Here is an 11,778-nt window from a genome sequence, read left to right on the forward strand (position 1 = left end):
GTTAAAAGGCTATTTCCTGGAGGTCTAGTTCACTGAAATATCATGGTTTGTTAATGATTTTCTTATCTGGAAGGTAGTTGTGGAAGGTGGTGCGGGAGAGAATTGACTTCACTCAATCATCAATAGGTATGTCTTTACCTTGACCTTCTATTTCCGCCATTTCTAGATAACGTGACCCTTACCTAGGGTTATTTATGAAGTCTACCTATTCCATAGCCTGTATGTATCCTAAATCTTTCTAAACCTAATCTCTCTCAACAGATTCCGGGCGCTCCGCAAGCACAGTGGCTGTTAGAAGAGACTCTTCTAAACCTAGTCTTTTTCTGAGTAAAAGATGAAAACGTGTCCTCACTCCTCAGACACCAAATGAAAGCTATTCTGCACCTGTCTGCCATCTGGCCTAAAGTGACAAACATCTGACTGACCTCTCCATGTGATTTTCCTCAGGTTGACCAAACCACTCATTAGCCTTGTGAACGCAGCCCTCTGGAGGCCAATGGATTGCCCTGTTATGCATTTATACTGTGCCCTCCAGGGCTGCATCCCAAATGACACCCTTTTGAGTGCACTACAGAGCCCTATGGACCCTGGTCAAAAGTTGGGCACTGTAAAGGGAATAGGGCGCCATTTAGGACGCAACCTCCATGACCTCCAGATTTTTAAATGATGGCCTGCATTTCCTGTTTCCTGTGTATAACATAGTACCCCATAACACAGATGATAAAACGTTACAGATCCTGTAGTCAGCCTGCCTTGGGCTTAGATGGTTTAGAAGAGGTAGCAGGCAATCTATCACTGTCTCTTCACTCACTCAACAACCCACGTTGCAGGCCCAGATATACACACTCGCACAACTTCTCACTGTGTGATGTGTTAGTTTTAAGTATTTTCTTGCTAAGGTACCCGTTCATCAAGTTTGAGAATGCATCAGTCTGAGACCATCTGTTTGATGTATGAACACACTGCTGCACTACCTACCTTATTGCATTAAGCTCAGACCAGATTGGTGTCGGAACAAGACGAGAGGCAGAATGATTGTCTTATTTACCCAACGTAAACAAAACATCAACTGCTCTGATTAAATATTGAAGGGAAAGAGACTGTACAGACGCTGCTATTTTAGTGAATGGCTGTGTCACTGTGACACGCTCCATCTTAAGCCGTGCGAAAGTTAACAGACACACAGGCACTCTGGTGTTGACAGTTGGTTTGCCTTGTCGTGTCAGACATTGACAAAAGCGACAAGTGAAGTAATATGTTGGAGCAGAGGATCAGCCTCTTTAAGATATAACACCTGAGGAAAAAAAGAAAATGATTTGTTGAATGGATCACTGTCAAACAACTGTGTGTGTCAAAAGTCCATTCAATATACGTTATTTTTTTATCTCCCTTGACGTGTCCTTCCAGGAACATAAAAATGACACAAAATGACACAATAAAATAGAAAATGACACAGTAAAGGTAGTATTTAGTAGTAGTATTTAGTAGTAGTATTTATTGGGATCCATACAGGAAAAAAACACAACTAAAATACATAATATACATAATCTGCCTCTGTCTCATGCTTCAGGAACAGGAGATGTCTCCTGCCCTATGAGACATTCTGACTCAGACAAGCCATGGCTTGTGCAAAGCCACCCACCTACATAATCCAATACATAACACAGTGTAAATTACAATACAAAATATATTAAAATGGCTCTCTTCACAGTCCCCTTTGTGCCGTAAGGTGTTCTTTTATCTATTTTTTTAAATCTGTTTTTATTGCTTGCTTGAGTTACCGGAAGTGGCAGAGAGTTCCATGTAGTCATGGCTCAATTAATACTGTGCGTTTCCCAGCCTCTGTTTTTGACCTGGTGACTGTGAAGAGACCTCCTGGATGCATGTCTTGTGTTGTACCGATGAGTGTCCGAACTGTGTGCCAACTGCTTGAACAGACAGTTCAGTACCTTCAACACATCGATATCTTGCACAAAGACCGATAGTGATGCAGTCAGTCTCTCCTCTACTCTGAGCTAGGAGAGATTGACATGCATGTTACTGACATTCGCCATCTGTGTACATCTAAATGCAATACGTGCTGCTCTGTTCTGGACCAACTGTCATTTACCTATGTCCCTCTTTGCCGCACATCACCCCACAACTGGGCAGTAGTCCAGGTGCGACAAAGGCCCGTCGACTGAGATGTCAAGAAAGCAGAGCAACACCTCATCATGTTTTAGTAACCATTGAGTCTATATGATTTTACCATGATACTGTAGCTTGCTATCTAGGGTTACACCCAGAAGTTTAGTCTCTTTAAATTGCTCAATCGCCACATTATTCAATAATAGATCTGGAAGAGCTTTAGGGTTGAGTGAGTAATTTGTCCCAAAAACAATACTTTTCGTTTTTTAAAATATTTATCACCAACCTATTGCTAGTTACCCCTGGAGCTCTATGTTAAGGGTGTCAATTACTTATTTTACTGTCGTAGCCGACATACACTGAGTGTACAAAACATTAGGAACACCTGCTCTTTCCGTGACAGACTGACCAAGTGAATCCAGGTGAAAGCTACAGTATGATCCCTTCTTGATGTCACTTGTTAAATCAACCTTAAGCAGTGTAGATGAATGGGAGGAGACAGGTTAATAAAGAAGGATTTTTAAACCTTGAGACAGTTGAGACATGGATTGTGTGTGTGCCATTGAGGGTGAATGGGCACTCCAAAGGACATTGGAGTCATGGGCCAGCATCCCTGTTGAACGGTTTTGACAGCTTGTAGAGTCTATGCCCTGACGAACTGAGGCTGTTCTGAGGGCAAAATGGGAGGTGCAACTCAATATTAGGAAGGTATGTTGAATGTTTTGTACTGTTCCCCAGTTTCTGCGTTGTTGTGGGTTTGTGTGTGTGTGTGTATTTCAGGATGGCTTCCTGGATTCCAAAGCAGCTGATTGGTCGGCCCATCACTAAATGGAGCTCTGACTCCGCCCTCTCGTCAGGGGATACAGCTGTCTGCAATTTCCGACTCCTGCAGCTTGAAAAGCCAGTGTTCCTTTGTTAGGAGAGAAAGCTTCTTTGTATGTGCTGTGTTGGTTTTTGGTCTGGTAAATTTGTTGAAAGTGTTTTGTAGCTGTTCGTGTAGAGGTATGTGTATACCATAGTACCTAGTGTTTTTGGTTTATTTAAATTGTTCACTAAGTTTGAATTATTCTGTTTCATTTGTTCTCAGGGGGGGAAGTCACCTTAGGAGTGTTTAGGCAAGAGGACTGTGGGCATACATATACCTGTAGTATTTACTCTGTCTATGCACACTAGGTAAGACCTGGGTGCACCACCCCCTGTATTTTGGTTAGTGTGCCAGGTGGTAGGAGAGGGGGAACTTTTACTTTCTTTGCTTTGGTTCCTTCTAGACCCTTTTCCCTACCTTACCGTGTGAAGGAAGAATAAATTCCCTGTAATTCCCGGTAATATTCTCTCCCTCTGTCATCCTTACCCGCACCTACAATCACATACCTTTTTTCACTCCACAGGGAATTGAGTTGTAGCAGGGTGTTGCGTTCCCTCCTCCGAGAGGCATACGTAACAGTACACTCAGTGTATATTCTGTGGAAGGTCGTTAATAGAAACAGAAAACAATGGCCCAAGCCGGCTGCCCTGCAGTACACCACACTCAACCGAACTTGCATTAGAGAGGTTTCGATAAAATTAAACAACTCGGTGTTCTATTAGATGGGTAACTCTCTATCCATGATTGAGAGGATGCAAATCCATAAGACTTAAGTGTTTTTTTTTCAGCAATTCGTTTTGATCAATGACGGTCTAACAAAACCGCTTCTTACTATCAATTTCTTTCATCCAATCGGGGCGGCAGCGTAGCCTAGTGGTTAGAGCGTTGGACTAGTAACCGAAAGGTTGCAAGATTGAATCACCGAGCTGACAAGGTACAAAATCTGTCGTTCTGCCCCTGAACAAGGCAGTTAACCCACTGTTCCTAGGCCGTCATTGAAAATAAGAATTTGTTCTTTAACTGACTTGCCTAGTTAAATAAAGGTAAAATAAATAAAAAATCATAAGTAATTTGTGTCAGTCCTGAGCATGTTGAGTGCTCTTCCCTATATGAATGCTGAAAGTCTTAATTTGTTAAGATTAACAAAGAGCCCCATTGTACCTTCCTCTCCTCATTCATCTGTGTGTAGATTTGGTAAACCCAGCTTTATTTCCTAGTTTCCCTGGTCCATGTGTAGGTTGAGTGCGTATGGCGACTGTGACCTACGGTTCTCTGCTTCTCCATCTGGGCCGAATGGCTCATGTAATGAGTATTCCCCAGAGACTGACCATGCTGCCAGGTCAAGTCTGTGACAGATCCAGTCAGGGCTCTGTGAGGTCAGGGCTCTGTGTAGGCCGGTCAAGTTCTTCCACACCGATCTCGACATACTATTTCTGTATGTACCTCGCTTTGTGCACAAGGGCATTGTCATGCTGACACAGGAATTGCCTTCCCGCAAACTGTTGCCACAAAGTTGGAAGCACAGCATCGTCTAAAATGTCATTGTATGCTGTAGCGTTAGGATTTCCCTTCACTGGAACTAAGGGGAAAACAGCCCCAGAGCATTATTTTTCCTCCACCAAATTTTACAGTTGGTACTATGCATTTAAGCAGTTATCGTTCTCCTGACATCCGCCAAACCCAGATTAATCCACCGGACTGCCAGATGGTGAAACGTGATTCATCACTCCAGAGAATGCGTTTCCACTGCTCCAGAGTCCAATGGTGCCGAGCTTTACACCATTCCAGCCAACGCTTGGCATTGCGCATGGTGATCTTAGGCTTGTGTGTGGCTGCTCGGCCATGGAAACCCATTTCATGGAGCTCTTGACGAACAGTTCTTGTGCTGACGTTGCTTCCAGAGGCAGTTTGGAACTTGGTAGTGAGTGTTGCAACCGAGGACAGACAATTTTTTGTACTCAGTGATCCTGTTCTGTGAGCTTGTGTGGCCTATCACTTTGCGGCTAAGCCGTTGTTGCTCCTAGACATTTCCACTTTGCAATAACAGCACTTGCAGTTGACCGGGACAGCTTTAGCAGGGCAGCACTTTGTCGAACTGACTTGTTAGAAAGGTGGCATCCTATGACAGTGCCACGTTGAAAGTCACTGAGCTCTTCAGTAAGGCCATTCTACTGCTAATGTTTGTCTATAGAGATTGCATGGCTGTGTGCTCGATTTTATACCTCTGTCAGCAATGGGTGTGGCTGAAATAGCCGAATACACTAATTTGAAGGGTTGTCCACATACTTTTGTATCTGATTAAATCACATAACATACACAAGTTCAAAAGTTTGGGGTCACTTAGAAATGTCCTTGTTTTCCATGAAAACACATGAAATTAGTTGCAAAATGAATAGGAAATGTAGGCAAGACTTTGAAAAGGAAATAAAAATTGTGTCCTTCAAACTTTGCTTTGTCAAAGAATCCTCCATTTGCAGCAATTACAGCCTTGCAGACCTTTGGCATTCTAGTTGTCAATTTGTTGAGGTAATCTGAAAAGATTTCACCCCATACTTCCTGAAGCACCTCCCACAAGTTGGATTGGCTTGATGGGCATGGTCAAGCTGCTCCCACTACAGCTCAATAGGGTTGAGATCCGGTGACTATCCTGGCCACTCCACTATACCAGCTAACTGCTTCTTCCCTAAATTGTTCTTGCATAGTTTGGAGCTGTGCTTTGGGTCATTGTCCTGTTGTAGGAGGAAATTGTCTCCAATTAAGCGCAGTCCACAGGGTATGGCATGGCTTTGCAAAATGGAGTGATAAGCCTTCTTCAAGATCCCTTTTCCCCTGTACAAATCTCCCACTTTACCACCACCATAGCACCCCCAGACCATCACATTGCCTCCACCATGCTTGACAAATGGTGTCAAGCCCTCTTCCAACATCTTTTCATTTTTTCTGCATCTCAAGAATGTTCTTCTTTGTAATCCGAACACCTCAAACTTAGATTTGTCTGTCCATAACACTTTTTTTTCCCAATCTTCCTCTGTCCAGTGTCTGTGTTCTTTTGCCCATCTTAATCTTTTCTTTTAATTGGCCAGTCTGAGATATGGCTTTTTCTTTGTAAGAAAATATATGGCTTTTTCCAGCATCCCGGAGTCGCATCTTCACTGTTAACATTGAGACTGGTGTTTTGCGGGTACTATTAAATTCTTATGGCTGCAGGGGCAGTATTGAGTAGCTTGGATGAAAGGTGCACAGAGGTGCCCATAGTAAACTGCCTGCTCCTCAGTCCCAGTTGCTAATATATGCATATTATTATTCGTATTGGACAAAAAACACTCTGAAGTTTCTAAAACTGTTTGAATGATGTCTGTGAGTATAACAGAACTCATATGGATGGCAAAAACCTGAGAAAGAATCCAAACAGGAAGTGGGAATTCTGAGGTTGGTAGATTTTCAACACAGCCCCTATTGAACAAACAGTGGGATATGGATGAGTTTGCACTTCCTACGACTTCCACTAGATGTCAACAGTCTGTAGAACCTTGTCTGATGCCTTTACTGTGAAGTGGGGCCGAAGGAGACAGGAAATAGTCAGGTCTACCATGACCTGGCCATGCTCTGACCATGCGTGTTCACATGAGAGGGAGCTCTGTTCCATCGCATATCTGAAGTCAATGTAATTCTCCGGTTGGAACGTTACTGAAGATTTATGTTAAAAACATTCTAAAGATTGATTCAATACATCGTTTGACATGTTTCTACTAACTGTTATGGAACCTTTTGACATTTCGTCAGCTTTTAGTGAACACGCTTTCTGACTTTGGATTTGTTTACCTAACACGCAAACAAAAATAGCTATTTGGACATAAATGATAGAAATTACCGAAAAAAACAAACATTTCTTATGGAAGTGGGAGTCCTGGGAGTGCATTCCGACGAAGATCAGCAAAGGTAAGTGAAGATTTATAATGCTTTTTATGAGTTTTGTTGACTGCACAATTTGGTGGGTAACTGTATGGCTTCCTTTTGTGGCTGAACGCTGTTCTCAGATTATTGAATATTGTGCTTTTGCCGTAAAGCTTTTTTGAAATCTGACACAGCGGTTGCATTAAGAACAAGTGTATCTTAAATTCTATGTAAAACATGTATCTTTCATCAAAGTTTATGATGAGTATTTATGTTATTTGACGTGGCTCTCTGAACATGGCGCCAATGTAAACTGAGGTTTTTGGATATAAATGAGCTTTATTGAACAAAACATATATGTATTGTGTGAAATGAAGTCCTATCAGTGTCATCTGATGAAGATCATCAAAGGTTAGTGATTAATTTGATCTCTTTCTGCTTTTTGTGACTCCTGTCTTTGGCTGGAAAAATTACTGTGTTTTTCTGTGATTTTCTGTGACCTAACATAATCGTTTGTGGTGCTTTCGCTGTAAAGCCTATTTGAAATCGGACACTTTGGTGGGATTAACAACAAGATTACCTTTTAAAATGGTATAAGATACATGTATGTTTGAGGAATTTTAATTATGAGATTTCTGTTGTTTGAATTTGGTGCCCTGCCCTTTCACTGGCTGTTGTCATATCATCCCGTTAACGAGATTGCAGTCATAAGAAGTTTTAAGGAATCTGCCTGTTGAGGATTTGTGAGGCGTCTGTTTCTCAAACTAGACACTCTAATGTATTTGTCTTCTTGCTCAGTTGTGCACCAGGGCCTCCCACTCCTCTTTCAATTCTGGTTAGAGCCAGATCCAGTTTGCGCTGTTCTGTGAAGGGAGTAGTACACAGCGTTTTACGAGATCTTCAGTTTCTTGGTAATTTCTCGCATGGAATAACCTTAATTTCTCAGAACAAGAATAGATTAACAAATTTCAGAAGAAAGTTCTTTGTTTCTGGCATTTTTGAGCCTCTAATCGAATCCACAAATGCTGATGCTTCTTTAATCAGCACAACAGTTTTCAGCTGTGCTAACATAATTGCAAAGGGGTTTTCTAATGATCAATTAGCCTTTTAAAATGACAAACTTGGATTAGCTAACACAACATGCCATTGGAACACAGGAGTGATAGTTGCTGATAATGGGCCTCTGTATGCCTATGTAGATATTCCATAAAAGATCTGCCGTTTCCAGCTACAATAGTCATTTACAACATTATTAAATGTCTACACTGCATTTCTAATCAATTTGATGCTATTTTAATGGACTTAATGAGCTTTTCTTTCAAAAACAAGGACATTTCTAAGTGACCCCAAACTTTTAAACAGTAGTGTACATATGACTCAGTCACATAACATGCATCCATATGATTAAAACCCATATGATTCAATCCCATTCTCCAGTCCCAGTCTCTCTGAGGGAAACGTTTCTCTCCTTGTTCTAAGTGTCCTGTGATAGTACTGTAAACTACTAAACGTCCTGGTCCGTTCTGAAGTAGTTGCTGCTGGCTGCCAAGCAGGCCCTGGATCTGCTCCATAACAACACTACGCTGTGTCCTGTCATCTCCCCGTAATACACCGTTGTAAAGGGAGTGTGTGTGACGTGCTGCAGAGCCGGCTATTCACAGTAGTCTTAGGCACCAGCCACTGTAGTCTGATGTGCGTCCCTAATGGCATCCCATTCCCTACGTAATGCACTACTTTTGAGAAGAGCCTGGTCAAAAGCAGTGCACTATGTAGGGAATAGGGTGTCATTTGGAATGTATCCACACACACACTGAGTCTCCCCCCTCTTCTCTTCTTGTGTTGTGGCTTTGACTGCCTTGGGTACACTGTGAATACAGATTAAATTGGTTCTGATGAATGTTGCATGTGTTTGGGTGTATGCCTCGGGACTGGTTGTTAATCTTCCATGGGGCTGGCTGTTGGAGGCCTGCATGGTGAACGACTTTGGGTTCTCTGTCTGTTCTCCGTTCACTGTTCCCAATGCATGGTATAGCAGGCCTGTAGTTCAACAATAAAATATAGATTTTTGAAGCAAACTTCTTTGGTCCTAACAATGAGTGGGAGAAAAGACCCTTGACCCTTTACAAGGCAAATCACTACCCCAATCTCTCTTTGCTGCTGTGACTTGTAGCCTGGTCACAGATCTGCTTGTGCCCTTGCAAACTCCATTGCTCATTGTCAAGCCAAACTTGTTTGCCAAACTTGGCATGACAATGAGTGACAAGGCGTTGGCATGATAGTCTGAGTGCCAGTCTGTTTGTGCTATGTGCCATCCTCCTGAGCCAAATGCAGTGCATTTGAGTCCTGTTTCCCCCTCGTCCATTACAATGCAGCCATTGAACACCGATTTAAGGTTAATTTGCCTGGCTCGTTGCCTAATTCAGAGTCTTAGTTGCTTCCAATTAAGGGGCATTACCTAGCGAGGGCCCCTCGGGAGCCTTGCTGCTCTGTGTTTCCATACTTATTGTCCCTCTCCTAGGCTGTTTCTACACGAGTCAATTAGTCAAATCTTCTAGAGTCCTCGAGTCGGCTTCTATTGTTCCACCTGGGAACCTTTTTATTAGGTTATTTTAGTTCCATTTAAGAATTAGAGAAGAGACTTACTGGTAGTCAGGGCATTTAGGGCATTTCCGAAGCTGCTAGGTCAATCTGGTACAATTAAATGACATTGTCTGTCACTATTAGTGTGTGAGGTAAGTCAAATGCAAATTGGAGGGAAATCATGTAGAAGAAAGAACACTGCAGAAAATAGTGCAATTGTGTCATTCTTTTTGTGCACTCATTCAAATTATAGGGATTGATTGAACCTTGAATTAGGTAGAGTGGCGGGAGACGTCTTTGGAGGGGGTATTTTGTTTGAAAAGCCAGGAAGCATAGCTATTGAGGTTCAAAAAGCGCAGGATGTCGGAAGTTCCCAATGAATAAAAGGGAAGCTCTGGTCACTCAGTTCTTTGTCCATTTTTCTCAACACTGTTCCATATTGGCTTCTCATTCGTATTCTGCCTCTATTCATGCATCTGTGATGCAAAAGTAAGAGTCAGAATCATACTGTGGGTCACCTCACCTCAACACGAGTTCTTCAGTATGACAGCCTTCCTCTGCTCTGTTTTCTCCACCAGACACTGAGTTGCAGTTCCTAGACATAGTTGTGCTTTGTGCTGTGTCAATAGACTGTACTGTTGTATGTTGTGGTTGCAAAATGAGGCATCATAAACCTTGGATAACTTCTGGTATTTTGCCTTCAACCTCCTGTAGTGGACACACTAGGTTATAATACATAATTGACTGTATAGCAGAATTACATGAACCATTGTTCACTTCATTATGCTCCCATGTGAATTTATAAATCCTTTTGTCTCCTTTCACTTTTTATTTAACACTTTGACATCCAGCACCTGCTTGTCTTGTTTCCTCTCTCAACAGTGCCTGGTGTTTGAGGATGCTCCTATGGGTGTTAAGGCCAGCCTGGCAGCTGGGATGCAGGTGGTCATGATCCCTGATGACAAACTGGACCGAAGCCTTACCCAGGAGGCCACACTGGTCCTGAGGACCATGGAGGACTTCAAACCAGAGATGTTCGGCCTGCCGGCCTATGACTGAGCTCCATCTCCGCTTCCTGCTTAGGACTGAGAACCTCCAATTCACCCCTGCTTTTTACCCCCTATTTCCACCATTTAGCCCAATCAAAGCAATGTAATGATGCTAATCACAATGCTGATCCAAATTATGCAATGACGCTGAATTTGATTGTTACTTGGAACTGTGATCAAGTTGTTGTTAGTCAAATATTGATATTTTTGCTTTGGCCAAATAATGAGAACGGCTGAGAATAATGGTTGAATTGTCAACATATAAAGATGTCATTTTTTTGTCTGAACCTTTTACACAGGTTGGTTGTAAGCAACTTGTTGCCGATCAGTTTGAACGCTTTTTCTGTGATATGGTGTGCATCCCAAATGGCACCCTATTCCCTACATAGTGCACTACTTTTGACCAGAGTCCAACACAGTCATTCTAGGTAAAGATGTATCAGTCTCTGAGTCTTAATGTCCTTGAACAGCTTTCTTAACCAACTGGAGTTTAAGCTGTTGGATTCTCCCTCTTTCCCCGCATCATACCTTTTGCCACTCTTCTTTGAGCAGGGCCTATTGAAATGCCAAAGACACTTTTCCCAGCTTGGATGTGTAATCCAATAAAGATGGTGAGAGAAATCTTCAGCTCTTTCATCTTCACTCATGTTTACCTCAGCAGTGCTGCTGGAATTCACATGTTCTCTCTTCCCCGAGAAAACCCCTGAAACGACTGAACACAGGAGTAGAGTTACCGAGAGCAAATGCAGAGCCCCTCAGGCTGTTGAAATAGGATTTCACTGCTGTAGTATCCTTCCATCCACTAACCTTCTTCCTCCTCCCGGCCTCCATGCATCCCGGGCCTTTCATCCTCAACTTGGGCTAATCTCTGATGCTTTTCCTCCTCTGCTCCTCATCACTCAGCCATTTTACAAGTAATTTACCCCCGCATGCCCTGATGTGTGTGATTGTGTGAATATACACTGAGTGTACAATACATTAGGACCATGACATAGGCAGACTAGGTGAATCCAGGTGAATGCTATGATCCTTTATTGATGTCACTTGTTAAATCCACTTAAATCAGTGTCGATAAAGGGGAGGAGACGAATTGATGCTGTTCTGAGGGCAAAAGGGGGTGCAACTCAATATTAGGAAGGTGTTTTGTACACTCCGTGTTAATGCATGTGTGTGTCTGTACATTATGCGTGTATGTGTGTGAACTTACGCAATAAGTCTGATGGTGTTAGAACATCATGTCTGAAAAATGTAGTGAGTTCAGGG

The 11,778-nt window shown here is 42.5% G+C and overlaps 1 long non-coding RNA gene across 1 annotated transcript; it reads left to right on the forward strand.

The window, feature by feature from the left end:
* The first annotated feature begins 3,041 nt into the window (after nt 1–3,041).
* On the forward strand, nt 3,042–11,136 carry LOC139531367 (uncharacterized). Its single transcript, XR_011666348.1, has 2 exons — nt 3,042–3,129; nt 10,349–11,136. It is a non-coding gene; the product is annotated as an uncharacterized lncRNA (long non-coding RNA).
* Nucleotides 11,137–11,778: the final 642 nt, after the last annotated feature.

This window comes from Salvelinus alpinus, chromosome 10 (assembly GCF_045679555.1).
Source record: "Salvelinus alpinus chromosome 10, SLU_Salpinus.1, whole genome shotgun sequence".
Lineage (NCBI taxonomy): Eukaryota > Metazoa > Chordata > Actinopteri > Salmoniformes > Salmonidae > Salvelinus > Salvelinus alpinus.